This window comes from Marmota monax, unplaced genomic scaffold, assembly GCF_021218885.2.
Source record: "Marmota monax isolate L192 unplaced genomic scaffold, Marmota_monax_Labrador192_F-V1.1 WCK01_AAM20220418_F8-fsc00008, whole genome shotgun sequence".
NCBI lineage: Eukaryota > Metazoa > Chordata > Mammalia > Rodentia > Sciuridae > Marmota > Marmota monax.
The window spans coordinates 19,961,231-19,985,410 of NW_026694432.1; the positions used below are offsets into that span (position 1 = coordinate 19,961,231).

Here is a 24,180-nt window from a genome sequence, read left to right on the forward strand (position 1 = left end):
CTAATCCCATGAAGTAGGTACTGTTACTAATCTCCATTTTACAGATGGGGAAGCTGATGTATAAAGTGATTCAGACCTGCCCAAGATCCTGAATTGAGGAAAAAATTGCCATAAAGAACATTATTGGAAGCTGGGCATGATGCACATATCTTTAATCCCAATGACTTGGAAGGCTGAGACAGGAGGATAGTAACTTTGCCTTGTAACTTAGTGAGAACCTATCAAAAAGGATGGGGGGTTATAACTCAGTGGTAGAGGCTCCTGTGTTTAAATCTCCAGTATTGTACTCCTCCCCCCAAAAAAAGTATTATTGAACTAACTGGTAGGATTTATTTCATTTATTTATTGTGTCGCTGGGCATTGGACCCAGGGCCTTGCACATGCTAGGCAAGTGCTCTGCCTTTGAGGTACATGCCCAGCCCTATAACTGGTAGATTTTAGACATGGATTTAGATAATAGTATTATATCAGTGTTAAGTTTCCTATTGTGATAATTGTATTGAAGGTTTTTTTTTTAGTTTTTTTTTTTTAAAGAAAATAACTCACTGGTATTTAGAGAAAGAGGCATGATATCTGCAACCTGTTATCCAAGGGATAAAAAATTAGTAAAAACATGTTTGTATGAATGTACATAGAGAGAAAGTAAATGTGGCATGATATTAGTAATTGGTGAACCTAGATGAAGGGTGTATGGGAGTTCTTTGTACTGTTATTGATTTTCTTAAATTTTGAAATTATTTGAAAATGAAAAGCAAAACAACACCATCAGAACTTTCCCAAGGTCACACAGCTAAAGAGTATATATAGTAGGACTGAGATTTGAACCCAGGACAGTGGTTCCAGAATTCATTCTTTTTTTTTTTTATACTGGGGATTGAACCCAGGGACACTTAACGGCTGGCTGAACCTTTAAGCCCAGGGGCGCTTACTCACTGAGTCACGTCCCCAACCCTTTTTATATTTTATTTTGAGGTAGGACCTCATTAAGTTGCTGGGGCTGGCTTTGAACTCGTGATCCTCCTGCCTCAGCTTCCCGAGCTGCTGGGATAACAGGTATGTGCCACTATACCCGGCTAAAACCATTCCCTTTTAAGAGTAAAAAGAAGGGCTGGGGCTCAGTTATAGAGCACTTCCCTGGCATGAATGAGGCACTGGGTTCAATCTTCAGCACCACATAAAAATAAAATAAAGGTATTATGTCCATCTACAACTAATACACACACATACACACACACACAAAGTAAAAGGGTAATACTCTTAGTAATAATTTTGTCTGGGCACAGTGGTACACACCTGTAATCCCAGTTACTCAGGAGGCTGAGATACAAGGATCACAAGCTCAGGACTAGCCTCAGTTATTTAGCAAGACCCTGTCTCAATAAAAATAAAAATAAAAAGGGCCGGGGAGATAGCTCAGTGGTAAAGCACCCCTGAGTTTAGTTCCCAATACTACCTCCCCCCCAAAAAAATCATTCTGGGACTATTGATGTTAACCAGGATAAATGGCAAAGTTCGGTTTTAATAAATGTGACAGGACATGATGATTGTTTTGTTATAATTGAATTTTATTTACTATGGATTTTTGTTTTTATAATACAAATGCTTTTTTTTCCTCCCTACCAATAGAATTCAGGCCTTCATCTGATGCATTTTTATATTTTCTTCTCTAGAGTTTGGTAATTTTTGTTTTCTCTTCTAGATCACTTGGAAGTACTTCAGTTTCTGCCAAGTCTGAAAAATACCAACAGGAATTTCTATAACACTGTCCTGTTTTTAACAATACTTGCATTTAACTATGTGCAGTGGTTCATGCCTGTAATCCTAGTTCTTGGGAGGCTGAAGCAGGAGAATCACAAGCTCAAAGCCAGCCTGAGCAATTTAGCGAGACCGTCTCAGAATAAAATGTAAAAAGGGCTGGGGATATAACTTATTTGTAGAGTTTTTGCCTTGCAAGACCCTGTGTTCATGCCCTAGTACTATTAAAAAAGGAGGAGGAGGAGGAAATAGCAAAACAATTGTCATTTAAAACCATAAATACTCTTATGGTTTAGATATTAGGTGTCCCTCAAAAGCTCATGTGTGAGACACTGCTAGAAAATTAAGAGGTAAAATGATTGAGTTGTGATAACTTTAACCTAATCAGTACATGAATCCGCTGATAAGGATTAATTGGGTGGTAACTGTAGGAAGGTAGGATGTGGCTGGAGGAAGTGGGTATTTTGTCTTTGGTGAGGGGAGCTATCTCTCTCTGCTTCCTGACTGTCATGTCCTGAGCTGCTTTCCTCTACTATACCCTCTCACTGTGATCTGCCCTAACCTTAGGCTAAAAGTTAGTAGAATTGGCCATCCATGGATTGAGACCTCTGAAACTGTGAGCACCAAATAAACTTTTCCTCCTCTAATGTTGTTTTTGTCAGGTCTTTTGGTCACAGTAAGGAAAATGCCAACTAAAACATCTTTATTGACATGATATCTAAAGGGAGAGGAGCTGGTAAAGACATCTATACTACCAGATTGGCAGAGAAGTACAACTTCCCATAGGTATTTGGAGATAGCCTTCTTGTATGGTACTGGAGGCTGTTTTAATGTTGGATGCAAAGGATTATACCAATCTAGAATAAAAGGTGTATGTGCTGTCTCATTGATCTGTTGGCCAGGTAGCATCCATTGCCAGTCTTCTAATCGCAGTTATCTGCAGTAATGTTGGACTGACTCCAATTGGAGGCTAATTTTCACTGAAAGAGGGCTAGTATTTTTTGGTGAAGCTCTAAATAAGCTTTTAAAATTATTCTAGTACAATCTACTCTGGATTTTTAAAGATCAAGCTACCCCTTTGTTTTTCCTTCTTCATACAATATCTATTGAACCAAGTAGGCATCCACTAAGGAAGGGGTGGGACAGAGCATTGACACCAAACTATTTATCAGATAGTTTTTTTTTGGGGGGGGGGAGGGGAGGGCACCAGGGATTGAACTCAGGGGCACTCAACCACTGAGCCACATACCCAGCCCAATTTTGTATTTTATTTAGAGACAGGGTCTCATTGAGTTGCTTAGCATCTTGCTTTTTGCTGAGGCTGGCTTTGAACTCATGATAATCCTGCCTCCACCTCCTGAGCTGCTGGGATTACAGGTGTGTGCCACTGCACCTGTCTCAGATAGTTTTCCAGCCCAGGAAATGTGTTTTTATTAGTAACAATAGTCCATGTCCCATCTGTCCCCTTCATCCCTACCCATCCTTTTTTTTTTTTTTAAATTTTGAGACAGGGTGTCTCACTAGGTTGTCCATGCTGGTTTCAAACTTGTAATCCTCCTGCCACAGCCTCCGAAGTAGCAGAAATTATAGATGTGAAGCACCACTCTTGGCTTTACATTTTTATTTTTAAAAAAGTATATTCTAGGACTGGGGTTTTGGCTCAGTATTAGAGCACTTGCCTCGAAAGTATGAGGCACTGGGTTTGATCCTCAGCACCATTTAAAAATAACCAAATAAGATAAAGGTATTGTGTCCAACAAAAATATTTTAAAAATAAATAAAAATGTGTATTTTATAGTTCAAAATTCTTAAATTTCTTGTTCCTTTAAATTTAGTAAATTGCTATACGTAAAATGTTGGACTCTTTATTTTTTGTGTGCTGAGGGTTTAACCCAGTCCTCACATATGCTAAGCACGTGGTCTACCACTGAGTTATGTCCCCAGTCCCTAAAATGTTAGCTTTTTTTTGGTGGGTGGGGGATAGTGGGGATTGAACCCAGGGACCTTAACCATGAGCCACATCCCTAGTCCTTTTATTTTTTCATTTTGTGACAGGGTTTCACTGAGTTGCTTGGGACCTTGCTAAGTTGCTGATGCTGGCTTTGAACTTACAATAAACAAATGTTAGATTTTTAAAAAATAAAATTTATTGAATGAAAATGACCCCTGAAACCATGTTGTTCTTTAAAATTTTTATTTCTTCTTTTTAGGTAAATATGACAGTAGAGTGTTTTTTGACATATTATACATACATGGAGTATAACTTCCCATCCTTGTGTTTCTACATGATGTAGAGTTACATTGGTTGTATATTCATATATAAGCACAGGAAAGTTATGTCCCATTAATTCTGTCTTTCCTATTCCCTTCCTCTCTCCCTTCCTTTCATTCCCCTTTCTCTAATCCAATGAACTTCTGTTCTTTCCTCCCCCACCTTATTATGTGTTAGCATAACACAATATGATCCACATATCAAAGAGAACATTCGGCCTTTGATTTTGGGGGATTGGCTTATTCCACTTAGCATGATAGTCTCCAGTTCTATCTATATATTGGCAAGTGCCATAATTTCATTCTTCTTTATGGTGGAGTGATATTTCATCATTTATATATACCACATTTTTCTTTATCCATTCATCTGTTGAAGGGCACCTAGGTTGGTTCCATAGCTTAGCTATTGTGAATTGAGCTGCTATAAACATTGATGTGGCTGTGTTGCTATAGTATGTTGATTTTAACTCCTTTGGGTATACACCGAGGAGGTCAAATGATGTTCCCATTCCAAGTTGAAACCATGTTTTATTTACTTAATATTTTTGTCGAGCTGGAGATTTAACCCAGAGTTTCACCCTTGCTTGGCAAGCACTGAACTACATTCCTGGGCCAACTAATTATTATTATTATTTAAAATATTTATTTCTTAGTTCTAGTTGCACACAATATCACTTGGTTATTTTTATGTGGTGCTGAAGATCGAACCCAAGGTCCCGCACGTGTGAGGTGAGCGCTCTACCGCTGAGCCACAACTCCAGCCTGTTATTATTATTTTTTAACATTCTTTTAGTTGTAGATGGACACAATACCTTTATTTTATTTACTTATTTTTATGTAGTGCTTAGGATTGAACCCAGTACTTCATATTTGCTAAGCAAGTGCTCTACTACTGAGCTATAACCCCAGCCCCCCAATTTAATTTTTTAAAAAATATTTTTTAGTTGTAGTTGGACATAATACCTTTATTTTATTTATTTATAAGTGGTGCTGAGGATTGAACCCAGGGCTTCCCTAGGTGAGTGCTTTGCTGCTGAGCCATAACCCCAGCCCATTAATTTTTTTCTTTTTTTTAGACAGAATTTTTTTAATATTTATTTTTTAGTATTTGGTGGACACAACATCTTTACCTTATTTTTATGTGGCGCTGAGAATCGAACCCAGTGTCCCGCGCATGCCAGGCGAGTGTGCTACTGCTTGAGCCAAATCTTTATTTTCAAGGACAACTGCAAATGTCACTTGAATCAACCATTCTTTAGTCAAATTCCCCTATTAAAATAATAAGACACCTGGGCTGGGGATGTGCTCAAGTGGTAGCGTGCTCGCCTGGCATGCGTGCGGCCCAGGTTCGATCCTCAGCACCACATACAAACAAAGATGTTGTGTCCACCGAAAACTAAAAAATAAATAAATATTAAAAAAAATAATAATAAGACCCTGTTTGGTTTGAATTTTGTAATTTTTCTTTGGTATGAGAAACCAAAAAAATAACTGTACTTCTAAGTATATGCAAAATGGTAGGCACAATCTCCTATTCAGAAACATATTCTGAGAATTGTTGGGTGTGTGCCACCTTGCCCAGCTTCTCATTTTGTCTTTAATAACAATAATTTTTTGCTAGTCAATTTAAGGATTGTTGTAAATGCTGTGTCAATTAAAGGATTGTTATAAATGCTGTGTCAATTAATTTTTAACCTTATCTAGATAAATGTGGACAAATTCATAGCAAAAGATAACTTACCAAGATGATTCAAGAAAAAAATAGAAAGCCTTTAGTTATTAAAAAAAAAAAATTGAAGTTATACTTCTCCCAGAGAAAACAAGATGCCCAAATAATTTTCTCTTTGAATTCCATAAAACTTTCAAGATTCAGCCTGCAATTTTAGAATCAGCTATAAATTTCACTTTCCCTTGCAGTTGTTCCCCACATTAATTTATGTTTTGCATTTTCACTTCCTGGTTTTCCTGACATTGGTCTTTATTAAGGAATCCTAATTGTCACATTTTATTTATTTATTTTTTAAACAGATACAACATTTTTTAAACCTTTATTTATTCTTTTTTATGTGGCGCCAAGGATCAAACCCATTGCCTCACACATGCTAGGCAAGAACTCTACCACTGAGCCACAACCCCAGCTCCCACATTTTATTATTTATTAGCTCCCACTACCTTTCTACTTTTTTTTTTTTTACCTTTTCTCTGATTTTCTTTCTTTCTTTTTTTTAAATATTTATTTAGTTGTAGATAGACACAGTATCTTTATTCATTTTTATATGGTGCTGAGGATTGACCCCAGTGCCTCACATGTTCAAGGCAGGTGCTCTACCACTGAGCTACAGCCCCAGCCCTCTCTGATTTTCTTCATATTCAGCAAGAGTTAGAAAGAATCTTTCTATTGTTTAGAGGTTCCCCTCTCCCCCAGCAGATTCTGTTCCTCTTTCTTTCCATTTATCCAATATTTCATGAAGGCTCAATGGGAGACAGAAGTGCCATGTAGCATCTCAAGGTTTAAAAGATAGTCTTTCCCTCAAAGAGCTCACAGTCTATCCTGTTACAACTGTAATATGGAGTGGATGCTATAAAATAGAGAAATAATAGAATGCTGTTAGAATAAGGAGCTTGACTGAGTGTCGTGGTCCACACCTGCAATCCAAACAATTTGGGAAACTGACGCAGGAGGATCACAAGTGCCAGGCTAGCCTCAGCAACTTAACAAGACCCTTTCTCAATAAGAATAAAAAAGGTGCTGGTAATTCAGTGTTAGAACGCCCCTGGGTTAAATCTCTAACAACACACACACACACACACACACACAAAGAAAGCAAGAATGGAGGTGAGTTTGATAAATTCTACCTGTGGAACAAGGTTAGGAAAGCTTCATGGAAGCAATTACATTGAACTGGGCAAGGAAAGATTAATAAAATTTCAAGAAGTGGGGGAAAAGCAAAACAGAAAAAGATGGATAATTCTGAAAGTGGAAATTTTTTGAGTAAAATCACAGAGGTGTTTTAGTGAAGAGCTTTTATTATGAACAGTGGGGAGAGCATTGGAAAGGCGTGGCCAGAGAGAAAGCTAAAAAAGAATGTTAGTATCAGATAATGAATGGCTTTAATGTACTACATATTTGCCCTAATAATTCTTCCTCTGATTTTTCTCAATCTTAGTCCTTAATGCCTAACCTACCCATAGTTCTCAGATAAAAATGTTCATATTTGCCTCTGTTAGGTATTAGTATGGCTGAGATTTGGTCATGCAGTTTTACCTTAGTGCTAAAAGAAACTAGTCTTCTTTTGGTTAATTGCTGGAATGCACCTGTTGCACATAATCCAACCTTTCAGAAAAGGAACTTGATCTTAGCGTTTTAGGAAAACTAAAAAGTAGCTCCTTCATGCAAAAAGATTTGAGGATACTCAGCTTCATTAGTGATCATGGAAATGCAGGTTAAAACAATAGTGGTATACTTCTCTTCTGTCCATTAGATTGGCAGAAGTTAAAGGTCTGATGAAAAATGTTGCAAAAGATATAAAGAGCACCTAGAACCTTGCAAACAGGAGTGCAAAGGCTGAAGATGGAGCTTAGCCATAGAACACTGGCCTAACTTGCTCAAGGCCCTGGGTTCTATCCCTGGCATTATCTCATGATTGAAGGTTTGCATATTCTGACACAGCAATTCCATTCCGGTACATACCTGCACCAGGAAATATGTATCGAAGTATCCATAGCAACACTGTTGGCAATAAGGTAATTTTAAAAATCCAAACTGAAAAGTTAATCATGATATGTTTATATAGTAGGACACAATATAACAGTGAAAATGAATAAATGGTAATTATGACAGTATAATTTGATTTCAGAACAAATGAGTGAAAAAGTTTCAGAAGAATATATACATTAAGGTAAGAGTCATGTGAAGTTCAGGAAGGTGAAACTAAATGTTTAGAAACAAATATGATAAAATTATAATAAAAAAAGCAAGGATAGTGGTTATTCAAGAGTGAGAAGGAAAGAAGATGGATTTGGAAAGAGATGGCATGCAGAAAGTCTTAAAACTAATAGTGATATTCTTTAACTGAATGGTAGATATGCTGATATTTGGTATATCATGATTTGTTATACCTTATTTTAAACTTATGTCTATAAATAATTTTAAAGCATTAATAAAAGTTTGGTGACACTTGATAATAGTAGTCTATTCTTTCTAGTTCTGTTTTTATACATAAACACATATGTAAAAGCTGAGAGAGATTAAGTAATATAATTGTTCAAGGGAAAAGCTTTTTGTGACAGAACCTGGTCTCAAACTCAATGGTAGAACACTTTCTGTCATCTTATTTGTAATTCTCCCATTATGTAGATTCTATCGATCAATTAGAAGTGCTTCCGCTTGGACTACTGCCTCAGTCTTTCACCTCTTCATGTAGTACATTCTCCACACTGATGCCAGAGAGAGCTTTCTAAATGCAAATCTGATCTTGTCACTCTCTGGCCTCAATCTTAAATAGCTCCCTATAGTCTTCAACACACTAAGTGCTATAGCGCAGCATACAAAGCCCTCTATGCCTTGGCTTCTGTCTGCCTTATTAGGCTCATCACTCATGACTTCCTGCACTTCAGCCACACCAAGCCATTTGCTGTTCCTGGAACACCATTTGCTTCTGCTTTCACTGCTCCTTCCACCTGGAACTTCTCTTAGCCAACCTTATTTATTGTTTAAGACACGCTTGCCTGCCTCCCTGCCTGCCTGCCTGCTTGCCTTCTTTCTTTCTTGCAGGACTACAGCTTTAACACAGGAGCACTCAACCACTGAGCAGCATCCCCAGTCCTTTTTAATTTTTGTTTTTGAGACAGGATCTTGCTAAGTTGCTGAGGCTTGCCTGGAACTTGTGATCCTCCTGCCTCAGCCTCCTGAGTTGCTGGGATTTGTACAGGCATGCACCACCTTACCAGGCAAGATATCCTTGCTTTATCTTCTTAATGAGCCATGTCCTAGATGAGACTCCTTGTTGCTTCCATGGGCTTACAAATTATAATCTGGTAAGCTGCCAAGAATTTTAATTCCAAAACAGAGGTTGAATTTGAGCTATTTAGGTTGGGTTCTCTTCCCTCTAAAAGCAATGCCAAAAGGGCTGAGAGTTCAGACACCCTCCCCATCCTTACCTTTGTAAGGGCTGTCATACAAGAGCCACCTGTGGTGACTTCATTTATTTGATAAACATTTTCTGAGCGTGCTCTTGGTACCTAGCATGGTGGTAGACACTAGTATTAGAGATTACTGATATCACCAGCCTTGGAGAACTCGCTGTCTAGTGGAGAGGAAGTAAGAAAATCAGCGATTTTAATCCAGTCTGATGGTACAGATATGGATAAGTTGTATTAAACCTTAGAGAACCAATATGGCATGTAAGAATTTAGTTAACTAATCTTTTTAGGGACAAGGCCCATCAAGAAATGTTTTACTTGAGTTAGATCTTAAAAGACCTTTGAAGTTTATGGAGATTGTGGTGAGCCGTCAGACTTGAGCAAAAGTGTGGTGATAAGATAAAATGTGATGTTATGGGGATACTGGATTTGGAGCCTTCTTTTTATTCTTTAGGTGATTCTGCTTTGAGTTCTGTCTAGTCAAATCCTACATTCAGTCATTGTAGAATGGGTGATGCATTGCTTTTAAGGCAGCTTGGAGGAAGGAGAATTTAAATGACCTTCAAACACTAATGTCAGGCCCCCATGTCAATGTCATTGCAATTCATGCATGCGTGGAGAGTGGAAAGAGAACTTAATTATGGAGGAGGGGAATTGTAACCCTGCTTGAATGGGTAGTTGAAAGTCCTGGGCCCGCCCCTTAGCTTCAAAAAAGGACTTTTTCACATTTGCTGCCAAGAGGTCATAGAGAGAGCCGACATAAATACCATCCTCCCTCTGGGGTAAGTCTTATTCTTTTACTTCCACAGGTGCGGAATAGGTTCACCAAATAGAATTCTGATCTCCATTGAACAGAATTTGGCATCTCATTATCCTTCTCCAGAAAATCAATCCCTTTAAAGCATGGAACATGGCAATTTTAGGTCAGCAGGCACTTAAAGATACCTTTTTAACTTTAAAGAGCTGGCCTAATAAGATATATTTTGTACAAAAATACCAGTGTTATCAAGATGAAACTTGAATCATTGAAATTTTGAAAGGGGCTTAGTTTTAGCTGCTCTCGTACCTTTTACCTGTGAAATTACTTCTTGTAGACTTTTAATGATACTGTCCTCTGGAGTACTGTGGTCATCATCAGATATCAGGTAACTGTTCACAATCCAATACAGTGTTTGGGATGAAGGAACCCACAGCAACCCTTGTCACTATTCTTTTGTACTATAAAATAACTTCCCAAAGTCAGGCTGGATGACAGTAAAAGTTAGCCTTATGTAGTCAGGAACTATTGTATACTGTTCCAACATGACTGTAGTCTAAATAATCAGGTAGTTTAGTCACAGTCAGCTTCATCGTTTTATCAGTTTGTTTTAGGTAATGGTAGCAGTGAGTCAGAGCTGCACCTTTGGCTCATTAATACAAGATCCAAACAGGAAAATCTGTTTCAGTGAAATCCTTGAGTTGCTGAAAACACGTGATGCTTCCTAGTGCTTTAAATGAAACTTTCCTACTTTGCAGGAAAATTGATGTATAAACGTGGCCCTAGTTGCTACCTTTACAACATATATATTCAAACACTTCTTGATATTTCTGAAGTTTGAAAAAAGTTCTGTGATAACATAAATGTAATATTTTTTCTAAATACATATTCATATCTTAAAATAATGCTTTTTGTTTGTTTGTTTTATTGTGGCACTGGGGATTGAACCCAGTGCCTCATGCATGCTACAGCCCAAAATTATACTCACTGATAGATTTTGATAAGAGGTAGAAAAACAGAGCTTAATCTTTTTGTTTTTGTTTTTTGGTACTGGAAATTGAACTCAGGGTTAATCATTGAACCACATAACCAACCCAATTTTGTATTTTTATTTAGAGACAGGGTCTCACTGAGTTGCTTAGTGCCTCACTAAATTGCTGAGGCTGGCTTGAACTCAAGATCCTCCTGTCTCACCCTCCTGAGCTGCTGGGATTAGAGCTGTGCATCACCACTCCCAGGACAGAGCTTAATCTTAGTTTCTCATCTATGTAAACCTTTCCCTCCATTCTGATAGATGTTCTTCAGTGCACAGACCATGGCAAGGCCCATTTTCAAAGTAGTTCAAAGAGGTTTTAGCTACATATTTACCATTGGTAACCAAGAAAAAGTAAGAACGAAAGAACCAGATGGCTACTGAGGGAAAAATGTGATAAAAGCAAATTTGAGGGTCTAGAGGTCAGAGAGCAAAGAATGCTTGGGAGGGAGCTGATAGTGTAAAAATTAGGAAAATAATAATTTGCTTACTATATCAAACAAATTCTTCTAACAAATTTTGTCTTGGAATTGTCTTTACCAATAAAGACTTTGTGATGATTGAAATACCACAGAATTCATCTGTTGTCTTTTTGTCCCACCAAGGCATTAGAATTTAAGACAGACTCCTTTAACATGATTTATGACAGATAAGAAATACCGGTTCAGTTTGGGCAGGTGGTATATAATAATTTTGCTCTGTGGGAGTGAGTTGTTCCTACTGAAATTGTTTGTGGGTAAAACTGCAACAAAGATTCATAAAGTACAGCTTTATACATATTTTTTTTATATTTAAAAATGCATTTTTCTAATGTCAGGGGTTAATTTAAAATATTAATGCTGAAAAGATTAATTTCGATATTAAATCTACTAGGCAAGAATACATGTACATATTGTAATTACTTCCTTTTTACAATTAAAGTAATTGGATTATATTTAACGAGCTATTTACATTTAATAATTAAAAAAGACTTATCTTTTCAGTATTCCCTATATGCAGAAAGAGATGGGGTAAAACTTCTGATATAATTATCTTGACTTGGGCTAAATAGGAAAAACAACTGTGCTTTTTAGAAAAAGGGTCAGAGACTATTATTTTAAAATATACATGTACAGTTTAGGAATTACCCATAGAAATATGTTTTGATTCGTTGTAAAAGATGATGAAAGATTAGGTGCTTTAAAAAAAAGTCCCTGATGACAAGATTTGATGAGCTGAACAGTGAACACAGAATGAAGCTTAAAGTGATTCTCTGGGATCCTGTGGATAAAAGTAACCCATCAGAAGCGATGGAACCCCAAATGCCTAGCTGTTTGAAAATGGGAGTTTGTTTGAAAAGCAGTAGCAACTGAACATGTTATCTGAGACTGGCACTTTAAATGAGCCAGTGTTTATGTTGTTTAAAGTGAAAGATGTGAAGCTCCTGAGCAGCTGGCTAAAATTGGGTGTAGAGAGGGAGAAAGCAGTGTGTTATCCTCATTAACAACATTTTTGTTCCATGGTAAATATGTCAGTAAGATTTCCTGTGCTAGCATGCAATCTTTTTCTTTGAGAGGGGAGATATTAGTCTAGGGCCTGGTGCCACTTGTGTATGAAGATGAGAAATTTGGGCATATTTGTCTGAATTCTTGGTTTGGGTGTTTTGTGATGAGTTACCTGCAGTGTGTCATGGAAAATACAAAACTTTGAATCTGTGTGATTTTGCTAAAGTTATAGAACTGAGCTGGGCACAGTGGGTCTAACCTATTGTTCCAGCTACTTGGGGACTAAGGCAGAAGGATCTCAAGTTCATGGCTGGCCTGAGCAATTTTAGCAAGACCCTCTAGGTCAAAAAAATCAAAACAAAACACAGTTTGAAAATTACTCTTGAGTTTTAGTTTTCTCATTTATAAAATCAGAATACCACTACTTGCAGAATTCTTTTGACGATTAGAGATACTCAAGAAAATGTGATTAAGTAAATGGTACATTTTAGGAATATAACAACTATTTATTGAGCAAACATTATAGGATGCAAAGAAGTTTTAAGAATCCCAGGCTTGGCTCCAGATAGCTGCTGTTACTACTACCACTTCTGTCAGGTTTAGAGATATTTTGTTTTTCAGTTCCTGTACTCAAAAGAGTTTTATATCCTAAAAGGCTGTGTTACAAAATAGAATGTAGTAGCTGCCATAAAAGAAGTATACCTCTTTGGCACTTTTGGAGAAGGAGAAATGGCTTCAGATCAGAAGAGTTAAGGAAGGCTTTTTAGAATTGATGACATTTGCCTTGGGTCTTTAAGATGAAAAGGTGTTTTTTTTTTTTTTTGTTGTTGTTGTTGTTGTTTTGAGATTGTGTCTTGCCATAGCCCAGGCTGGTTTCGAATTCCTGGGTTCATGTGGTCCTCTTGCCTCAGCCTCCTGAGTTCTGGCGCTACAGTCATGTACTACCATGCCCTGACTGTGTGTTTTTGAAAAGATATGCTGTAATCCAGATAACGGTCCCTTTGAGATTAATATTAAAATATTGTATTGATTCTGTGTATGTGTGGTATAGGAGCCCATAATTAAGACTTCACACATACTAGTCAAACTCTGTACCACCAAGCTCCACCCAAGCCCCTGTATTGACTTTTTTTTTTGTAGTTGTAGATGGACACAATATCTTTATTTTATTGTTTATTTTTATGTGATTCCCAGGATCGAACCCAGTGTCTCATGCATGTTAGGCAAGCACTCTATCACTGAGCCACAACCCCAGCCATGTATTGACTTAATTATTTATTTATGGTTGTAGATGGACACAATGTCTTTGTTTTATTTATTTATTTTTATGTGGTGCTGAGGATCAAACCCAGTGCCTCACACATGCTAGGCACTCCACCAACTGAGTCACAACTGCAGCCCTTTGACCCTTGACTGTGATACAGAACTCTGATATTCTGTTGTAATCCTTAATATTGGCATAATATAAGCAAAAGCCATCCATTTTTTTTCTTGTATTAATCTCTGCCTGGAGAGTCTTATTTGAGAAGTTGAGGCCCTCATAAAACTTGGTCTCTACTAAGACCAAAGGTGGGGTGGGAAGGAGCAGTTAGAAAAGTCCTTGTGTAATGCTCAGTGTTGTTTAATTTGGCCTGTTCTACTTAAACTATTACCACTAGGAAGGAAGTCCAAAAAACTCATCATTCCTTTGAGTCAGTAATAATGAGAGTATCTAATAGTTTACTAGTGCTTGGTACTCCTTTAGAAGGCTTACGTGTTATCTTGTTTTAACCTTAGAATCATCCTATGAGGCAGGTTTTATTTTTTCCATCTTATAGATGAAGCTCAAAGAGAAAACCAGCCGAAGGTCATATATCTAGTGGCTCAAGAAATTCGTGTGTGTGTGTGTGTGTGTGTGTGTGTGTTGCTAGGGATTGAACCCAGGGCCCTGTGCATGTGAGGCAAACGCTCTACCAACTGAACTATATCCCCAGCCCCAAGGAATTCTTGTTATCCCTTGACAAAATAGTCTTCTGGGTTCACCAAGCTTCTTTTCATTTAAATATAGAAAGCACCCATATGAATGTTAGCTTTAAAAAGAAAAGAGAATTGTTTGGTCATTGTTCTCAATTGTGATCATTCAAAATATTAAACAAGTTGTCCAGATATGTCATGCTTATGATGATAATATCCTACTATTTGCAGTATGTTGGATTTCAGGATGTCTACTTTTTCTTCTTATTACTTCCAAAAGTACAACTTGGTATATATTTATTGAAGATATTTATTACTTCCAAAAGTACAACTTGGTATATATTTATTGAAGATAAATTCAAATTAATCTGACTTCAAGAATTCTGGGTAGGGACTAGGGGTGTAGCTCGATAGTAGAGCACTTCCCTAGCATGTGTGAGGCTCTGTGTTTGATCCTTAGCACCACATTAAAAAATAATAAGTAAAATAAAGGTATTGGGCCTAAATACAACTAAAAAACTTAAAATATAAATGAATGAACGAATGAATGAATTCTGGGGGCCTGGTAAAGCTAGAATGGAAATCATTCTTGGCTTAAACAGAAAGTATAGGTCTGTGATCCCTGGAAAAAGGGAAATAAAGATGAATCTTGTGATTTCCCTTGGCTGTCTATTCGCATATTCTGAACCAAGCAGAGTAGAGGATCCCAAACAGAACACAGTGGTCTTGTTGTACTGAACAGATAGGGATTATAGTTTAAGGGAGGCTAAGATGGCTGGAAGCGATGGGGTAAAGTTCTAGAGGAGAGACTTATTCAGAAAAATTGCTCTGGGAATCTCCATTGGGTCACCTTGAATCTTTGTTGACAGCACACACACACACACACACACACACACACACTGTTAGTAGGGTCAGACTCCAGAAGGCTGATAAAGAGTGACCAAGAAAGCTGTCAGCTAACTGGTTCCCAGAGCAGGGATGTGTTTTGAGTTTCTACCAGCTAGAGTAGAGTTGATATGACCCACTTAGGACACTCTATAGAGATGTCAGAAGAGCCATTTGTTAATACTGGAGCTAAAATATTCCAGGAGTAAAGGATATTCTAGACCTGCCCTCATTAGACTTAAAAACAAGACTCAGAACTACCAAACTGAACCAAAAGTCATTTAATTGACTATCAGAACAAAGTTCAGCACTATTTTTTTTTTTAATATTTATTTATTTTTCGGTGGACACAACATCTTTGTTTGTATGTGGTGCTGAGGATCGAACCCAGGCCGCACGCATGCCAGGCGAGCGCGCTACCACTTGAGCCACATCCCCAGCCCCAAGTTCAGCACTATTGAAAGGCTGAGATAGGAGAATCACAAGTTCAAAGTCAGTCTCAGCAACTTAGTGAGCCCTTTCTCAAAATTTAAAAATTTAAAAGAATTTAAAAAGCAAGGGAGGGAGCTGGGGATTTTGTTCAATGGTTAAGTGCCCCTGGGTTCAATCCCCAGTAACAACAAACAAACAATGTTAGACACTCAAGAATGTAAAACATAAAATAATGTCCAGTGTCCAATCAAAAGTTACAAGACAGGCCAGCTGGCGGTGTGGAAGTGCAGTCCTGTAATCACAGTTCATAGTGCTTTGGGGGGCAGAGGCAGAAGGATCACAAATTCAAGGCCAGCCTGGACAATTTAGAAGACCCTATCTCAAAATGAGAAACAGGGCTAGAGGTGTAGCTCCAGTGGTAGAGCACCTCTGGTCTCAATCTCTAGTACTGGACCGGGAAAAAAAAAGTTTTAATACATGCCAGGAAGATTTGACCTATTACTGGGAGAGAAATCAGTAGAAACAGATTGAGGTGATAGAATTGGCAGGCAATGGTATTAAGTCCATTAGAGTTGTGACGTTTCTGTGATTACTAGTGGTAGAATTCATAAGACTTTTGTTTAACATTATTACCTCTACTTGGAAAACTTCCTGTTCTTTTTTCTTTATGTACAAAGCTGCCTATTTTATTTTCAAATCTGCCCATTTTCATATTTTTGTTTCAGGAAATCTGTTCAGTCTCTCTAGTTCACAGTGATCTTTTCATCCTTTCTGTTGCCATCATTGACTACATCATTCCTTTGATAATTAAACTGCTATTTACTTGCTGTATTATTACTTAACTGAAGTTTTATCTGTCTTCTCAACTAAATTATAAGCTCTTGAAGTTAAGGGAGAAATTTTATATACTTCTTTGTGTCTTTGAGTAGCTTCTTAATAAATATTCATTGATTGATAAGGGTGCAATAATTAATAGTTAACCATTAATACAACCTGAAGCTTATTAAGAGATAATATTATATAATGGTTAAGTTGTGGCTCAGTGGTAGAGTGCTAGTCTAGCACATGTGAGGCACTGGGTTCGATCCTCAGCACCACATAAAAATAAATTTTAAAAAGGCATGTGTCCAACTACAACTAAAAAAAAAAATTTAAAAAGAAAAAAACCCATTTAGAACAGTACAAGTGCCAGATAGATGTTACCATTGTAACACTACCATTACCACTACTACTATTACTTCTAGTTCTCCTACTGTCGTATCAGTTATCTTTTCTGTGCCATGCATTGTGCTAAGCATTTTATACATGCATTATTTTGTTTTTTCCTCATAATAACCTTACAAGTTAGGAATTGTTAAAATAATTTAACAGGTTAGGAAAGAGAGATTACACTGCTTGTCAAGGTCCCAAAGCTGAAACATGGCAGTGGTCAGAGTGAAACCTACACCTTCTTAACATTCATGATCTTTTTATTTTGGTGGGGATGGGAATACTATGGATTGAACTCAGGGCACTCAACCACTGAGCTACATCCCCAGCCCTATTTTGTATTTTATTTAGAGACAGGATCCCACCGAGTTGCTTAGCACCTCACCATTGCTGAGGCTGGCTTTGAACTTGAGATCCTCCTGCCTCAGCCTCCCGAACTGCTGGGATTTATAGGCATGTGCCACGGCGCCCAGCAACATTCATGATCTTGCTGCTCTGCCCCTCTCCTTATTAAATTTTGAGGGCTTTCGTAACTCCTAGTGAACTGAAGGTAGAATAGAAGCGAATTCACCATAAAAAAAAATATATGGGAAAAAGAAAAAAGGAATAGGTACTTATTTTTCCTTCTGCTCAAGTACTTTCCCTATAAATCCATTGTTTTGAGTGGTGGCTAGACCTTGTGAGAGGAAGTAGATGTACAGCTGCCCTTTGCTGCTGATTCTTAGTCAGTTGCTGGCGGCTTGGCTGTTAGTGACAGATGATTGTGTGACACTTTTTCAGAAATGAATCCTTGTTACATCTGGCAGAATAGAATAGTTGATATGGAATTGCATGGCAGTTTGCTCCATAATTCTACTCCCTGTTGCTCAGATGTAGTTGTGATTGCTAGGTCTCTCCCCTCACTCAAGTTGGTTGGTATATGAACAGTCACATCTCAGGACTGCTGCTTCTGCTTGCTCCATGACCACACGGTGTGTTTGAATATTACTCTGAGCTGTCAGCAAAACATTTTGCTGAATTTCCTTTTCTGTTGTTGCTCTGCAACCTTCTTTTCCCTGGCCTTTCTCAGTTGTGTAAAGTCAGTTTCTTTTTTGGCTATTCCATCCCAGAGAGGGAGCAGTTACTGCACAGAGAAGCTTGAAATATGAAATGAGACATTATAGACATTAGAATGGATGGTTAGACAGTTGGCAAGATGAAGTGAGACTTACTCCGTGCCTGATGAGCAGTTCAGCTCTGATTATTGCCTTCCTCCTTTATTTCTAATCCCCATCATTATATTCAGAACAGCTGTGGGTACTCCAATGCCTTTTCTACAGGGGGTTCAACTAGTACAATACTTACTTCTACTTGCATGAGCCAGGAAAGAAAGGTTATATCCTAGTATCATATTATTCATCCCTAAGTAGGGAAATGAATGGGGGTGAGACCCTTTCATAAAAACCTACTATGTATTCCCTTGTGGCATTGCACTTTGACTCTCTGATTGTCTAGGAGTCTAGAGTACATGCCCAAGTTGGCTTCTTCCAGTTACTTGTTCCAGAATTCCAATTACCATCAACTAAAGATCACTTTCTTCTGTCATTGGCTATAAATAAAAAGAGAAAGCATTTGAAAATGAAGAATACTGAGGCTTATGTGAATTATTGACATATTTCTAGTAATCCTTTGAAATGATTTGTTGAGGTCTGCTGTTTGTTGGTAGGGGGTTAGGGTTAGGGTTAGGAGGTTTGTTTTTCAGAGCATTGTAATCGGTTTTCATGTTAAACTCCTGTGTGAATTTAATGCTCAACTGATAATTAAGGCTGAAAGAAGTCTGGTTCTCACAAATGTTAGGAGTAAGATTTCTACGTATTTGAGGGAAATTATCCATAATTATATTTACTTAATCAAAGTAAGCCCATTTAAATGTTGGATAATTTGAAGTCAGTCTCCCCTTCTCCCCCTTTTCTTGGGATTGAACCAAGGAGTATTCTGCCCCTGAGCTGAATCATAGCCTTTTAAATTTTGAGACAGAGTTTTGCAAAGTTGCCAAGGCTGACCTTGAACTTGAGATTCTCCTGCCTCAGCTTCCCAGTTCTCAGGGAACTGGGCCAAGATGAAGATACAAGAAATACTCAAATGATTGTCTGTTTTTTCAGAGCTGAGAATATTTTGCAAATAAAATCTCAGTTTCATATAGCATCTCTTAAGCATTTTCTTTAGTGTGGTTTACAACTCAACTAGAGGGATGAAGTGAAATCTTCTCCTCAATTGCCAGCCATCATTAGACTAAGAACTAGAGTCCAGATTTCCAACTCACAGTTTAAATGTATTTTCTTCTAGACAACCAGATAGATCCTATTAAAAAGAGAGCCTAATTTTGGTCACTTATGGGGAAAATTTCTGCAGAAAAGTTGACACTGAAAGAAACTAATATTGAAGTTAAAGTGATCCCCCAATTTTAGTCTTAAGAGCAATGGTATGACTAGAGCCTGAAGAGTGATAAAGTTAAGAACAAAAGGTGGAATTGCCCCCAAAAGATAATAGAAAGCTCTGGAATTACTAGGTATAAATGGTCCTTGATAGATGTTTAGTGTGCTCAAGAAGTAAGATATTGGAGTTTAGAAATCTGTTTTCCTGGGCTACTGTTCCAAAGTCAAATCAAGACAAGAAGTTTCCTTATATTGATTGGTTGAATGTAGGCCCAGAGCTGGTGTCATTCCTTTACAAAATTGGAAATTTCTTCTGGCTTTAGATCACAAGTAAGCTCTTTTTCCCTTGGTTCTCACAGTCACATACTTTATCTGTCCACCCCAGGAGTTCCATTTCTGTCCTGCTAGCTCATTTGGGCATCGTTCTAGTGACCCAAACTGATTTGTCAGTATTTCCTTGTGTCTGGAGAGAGTCTGGTTATATTTGTCATTTCAGCCCCACCCTGTGTTTCAACAGGAAGTGGGTGGATGCTTAAGCCTGTGAAGCATTCCTTCTTGTAGTTATTGCATGTTAGGACTGCTAAAGAAAACTCATAGTTTAAACATTTTAGTATACTGACTTAGATTACAGTAAGACTTTGTGTTGCCTATAGTTTTTTGTGTGTAGAGGTGATGGTATCAGAGATTGAACTCTGGGCCTTGCTCATGCTAGGCAAATACTCTTCTACTAAGTTTTATTTTCAGACAGGGTCTTACTAAGTTGCCCAGGCTGACCTCAAACTTGTGATCTTCCTTCCTCCTTCTCCCGAGTAGATGGGATTACAGGTGTGTTCCATCACACCTGGCTGTTTATTCATCTTAAAGTCAGATGATTATTCAACTTTTCATTTAAACTCTCCCATGGAATGTGTATATTTTAACATAAATAAATTTGCTGCTTGCAAGACGAAACTAAAGTAAACCTCTTCTCATATGCTGCCATCCAGAGTGCTGTTAACTAAACGCTAAAGCACTAAAACGGGGGTGGGGGTGGGGAATGATGAAGTGAAAGCAGAAGTTCTGATTGCCACAAATACAACATCCCCACATGTTCCCCTCCCCTGCTACTGCTGATCAGCATTTTGGTGATATGTTTCAAAGAGGAACTGCCATGTGAAGCATTTCTGTTGTAGTGGTTCTTGCTGTTATCCAGATATACTTGCTTTTTAGTTATGACCATAGAATTCTGTAGGTGTTATCAGTGACCTTGGTTTTCAATGCACCATTGTTTGTTTATCATAAACAGTAATAAATATCAATGCCAGAATGACCTCCCTTGCTCTCACATGCAGCTTTCTTTTATTGCCATCTACTGCCTCCCAACCCCTTCCTCATCTCACTTCACCCATGCTGTTGGGAGCAGGGTTGAAAGAGTTCAAAAAGTTGGGCGAATGTCAAAGTCTCTTTTTTACTTTACACTGACCAAATGTGATATGTAGATATTCCATGGTAACTTCCATATACAGACTTGGGAAGAATCTCACTGTTTGAGGGGGACCTGATAGAGCCTCTCATCCAGTTTCCTTTCAAAAGTATGACATGCCAGTGTCATGGCATTGACAGTTGAGATGGGTCAGTGTACTACTAAGCCATGGCTAGGAATGGATTCTGAAGTCTTGTATTTGTTTTTGGACTTATTCCCTAAAGGTGAAACTAGCCAGAGGTGAAGATGGAGATTGCTGGTATTTCTGTCCTAAATATCTGAAACTGGTCTAAAAGTCAGTTGTTCTTTTCGACTTCCTTGAGTAAACCACCTCCCAGTCCAGGACCCTACCAGGGTATAAATAACTTAACTAAGGACTCTGTCTGGAACATCCTTTGGGCCATTCTGGATCCTACTGGTCTTGGTAACTGACAAGTTCAGGCCTCCAAAGGAGCTAGATAAATGGCCTCTCTATATTCCCTTGACTTGCCTCTTATGTTCAGAATACAAGTGAAGGTTGGCTAAATGAGAAGATAATGGCAGCTTAGGTAGAAGTAAGTCCAAAAATTTTAGCACTAGGAAGCTTCTTAAAGATCATTTAGTCCCTTTATTTTACAGATGAGGAGACTGAGCCTAGAGTGAGAATTGTAATATCTCTGATTTATAAGGCAATATAAAGTTTATCCAGTTTCACCTCCCAATACCTTCTTATCCTCTAGAAATTTCTCCTTCAACATGCCTGATACTAATAGCTGGTTATCCAGAGGCTGAGGGAATTTACAACCTTATCTAAAAAGAACCTATTCTACTGTAGGACAGTGCTAATGAAAAGAAACTAGGTAACTAGATAGTTAACTTCCATGTCATTTAGCTTCTTAGCAAGTCTAATTTAATTTCTCTCCTGCAATAACCCCCCAAATTAGGAAATACCACTATAGCATATAATTTCCCCAAAGTAAAAGATCTCTATTGATTCCATAAAGACTGGGCATTACACTCTTTCATGTGTCCATAACAATAGCAAGTCGTCGTCCTCCTCCTCCTTCTGTTTGTTGTTGTTTGTTCATTTTTTTTCCCCCCTATCCTGGGGATTGAACCCAGGAGCACTTTGCCCCTGAGCTGTATCCCCAGTCCTTTTTTAAAATTTTTTATTTTGAGACAGGGTCTCACTAAGTTGCTGAGAGTCTTGCTACATGGCTGAGGCTAGTCTTGAACTTGGGGTTATTCTACATCAGCCTCTTGAGTAGGTGCAATTATAGGTATGCACTCTCACACACAGCTCTGTAACTTCTTTTTTCATTTAAGAACCACTACTTCCTTGGTTCTTTTCATATTTTATTTCTGTCACTAGCACTAGCATTTAACTCTTTTCATGACACTTTTAATAAGGAAGCATACATTTTATCACTGTGCATATAACTGTATATATCTACAGGGAAAAACCAGCAGGTGGGGATCAAGTAGGCTAGACTCGCCCTGGCAACTTACCTATGGTTTCTCAATTCATATGTTCTACCTGTGATATGGTGGGCCCCCCTTTCAGCTCTCTCCTTCTGAGCTTATGACGTTTTCCAGTTGGTCTTCTTATCTCCACCCTTTTCCTATCCCAAAATAAATTCTGTTGAATGATTTGTCTAAAATGCAAAATTGACCTGTACTTCCTTAGTTCAGTTGTTCCTCAATACCCAGTGTTGTACAAATTTTCCAGTTATATGCTACTGATGTTGGAAGAGCTTTTGTCAACTGGAGTTTCATAAGAAAATTAAATCCTAATGCCATTAGCCATTTATTGTATGTAATATATTAACTTGTTTGCTCTGTATCTAGAATGGTGCTATTATGTACAATCTTAAGGAAAACTGAGAAAAGTCACTAATCATTTTCTTTGTTCTGTGATTCAGACAAGTAACCCAGTTATGAAAGACTGGAGAAGTATCTGTTTTTCAAGAGGCCCAGGAGCATAGCTGGGAGCAACTTCAAGGGGAAAACCATCAAATTTCATTGAATCTAGGGTTTTATTTTTAATTTTTATGTGAATATTGCATTTTACTCTATAATATGTCCATGGTTAAAATTATATTTATTTATGTATTTATTTATTTTTGGTACTGGGGAATGAACCCAGGGACACTTTACCCCTGAGCTATATCCCCAGCATTCTTTTATTTTTTGAGACAAGGTCTTACTAAATTGCTTAGGGTTTCGCTGGTCTTGCTAAGGCTTTTCTTAAACTTGTGATCCTCCTGCCTTAGCCTCCAAAGTCACATCCCCAGTCCTTTTTATTTTATTTATTTAATTTCGAGACAGGGTCTCACTAAGTTACTTCTAACTTGCTGAGGCTGGCCTCAAATTTGTGATCCTCCTGTCTGAACCTCCCAAGTTACAGGTATAAGCCAAAGTGCTTACCTACAGGGCATTTTTTTTTTTTTTTTTTTTTTTTTTTAGAGACAGGGTCTCACTGAGTTGCTTAGTGCCTCACAGTTGCTGAGACTGGCTTTGAACTCATGATTTTCCTGTCTCAGCCTCCCAAGAGGCTGGAGTTATAGGCATGCACTCCCACGCCCAGTGTCTAGAGGGCATTTTATATGTATGTATATTATTCCATGTCCCTAGGAAAGTTATTCAAGATAACACAATAAAACGTCAGAGTCAAGGTACTAACCCATGTATGTCAACTCCAAAGCCCAAAATGAGTTTTCTACTGCTTGAAGCTAAGTTGAGAGAATTAAGAGCCTAGAAGTCCTTTTTTTTTTTTTTTGGTACTAGGGATTTGGGGATTGAACCCCAGGAGCTCTTAACCCTGAACTACAGCCCCAGCTCTTTTTTTTTTTTTTTTTTTTGAGACACAGTCTCGTTAAGTTGCTGAGGCTGGCTTTAAATTTGTGATCCTCCTGTTTCAGTCTCATGAGCCACTGGGAATATAGGCATGTACCACTGCGCCTGGCTGAGCCTGAGTCTTTTTGGCCATTTCTAAGTTAATCTTCATAGGAATATAAGATTTTTTTTTCTTGGTCAAGTTACTATTTGGGTTATCATGCATAATTCTGCACTTTTGCAGAAGACAACCAACCATTATCCAAAAGAAAAATGAATAACAGTGCAATAGCAGGTATACTTTTCTAGTTGTTTTGGCTTGATAGATATTGATGTCTTGTTATTTCTTGAATATTCTCTAGCTGGTTATGGGAACTGGCTTTTCTTGGAAAGAGGAAGCTATTTTGCGAGGTGTGGTAGCACACACCTGTAATCCCAGTGACTAGGGAGGCTGAGACAGGAAGATCACAAGTTTGAGGCCAGTCTCAGCAATTTAGCGAGACCTGTCTCAAAATAAAATTAAATAAAAAGGTCTGGGGATACAGCTCAGTGGTACAAAGTGCCCTTGG

General features: G+C 38.0%; 1 protein-coding gene across 2 annotated transcripts in view; it reads left to right on the forward strand.

The window, feature by feature from the left end:
- The window catches only part of Wasf2 (WASP family member 2), a 74,015-nt gene that overhangs the window by 23,423 nt on the left and 26,412 nt on the right, over positions 1-24,180 (forward strand). The window lies entirely within an intron of this gene.